This window comes from Trypanosoma equiperdum, assembly GCF_001457755.1.
Source record: "Trypanosoma equiperdum strain OVI genome assembly, contig: ctg_1759, whole genome shotgun sequence".
NCBI lineage: Eukaryota > Euglenozoa > Kinetoplastea > Trypanosomatida > Trypanosomatidae > Trypanosoma > Trypanosoma equiperdum.
In genome coordinates, this window is record NW_027123792.1 from 1 (window position 1) to 832 (window position 832).

The following is an 832-nucleotide window of genomic DNA, read 5'->3' on the forward strand; positions in this document are numbered from 1 at the left end:
ATTTTAAAAACAATAAACAATAAAGAAAAAAAAAGAACAATAATAACAATAATGATGATGATAGTGATGATGATGATGATAATAATAATAACTGTAATAATATTAGTAGTAATAATAAAATAATAAATGTATAAATTTATATTGATATATTTAATTAATTATTTATATATATATATTTTTTATATGAGTGGAGGTGGTGAGTGAACTAATGGAAGACCGAGAGATATTTTCTTCATTCCCTCATTTCTTTGTTGTTCTTTTTCTTTTTTTTTTTCCTTCTCTTTTTCACTTTATTTCGTCTTGAGTTGTCTCATTTATTTTGCTCGAATGCACCCATGAGAAAAACGAACAAAACGGGAGAAATATTTCCCTTCATATCATAAATATTAGTTTTCTTTTTTCCTCTTTCCCTTGTTGTTTTCCTCCTTTAAAATGAGAATATATATGAATTCATTTCAGTTCAATTCATTTGTTTTAAAAAAGTCTATTCTTGTTCTCGTTCCTCCTCCCGTCTTTGCTTTTTTTTGTTTTTTTTGTTTTGTTTTTTAATTCCTTTACTTTCATTCTTCCGGATTTTTGCCGTATTGGGAATTTGTTTGAAAAAAAAACGAAAGAGGGAAAAAGAATCGTTTGATTTAATATAATAAAAACAATAATAATTATTATTATTATTATCATTAAAGAAAAAGAAAGAAAGAAAAGCGTACACTATGAACGGGAAAGTAACAATAGAGAAACAGAAACAAAAACGGATCCCAAGAGACAATGACAGGGAAAAAAACAAGATGATGGGGGAAAAGGTAAAACACACGCAACAACAAAAAACTAAAAC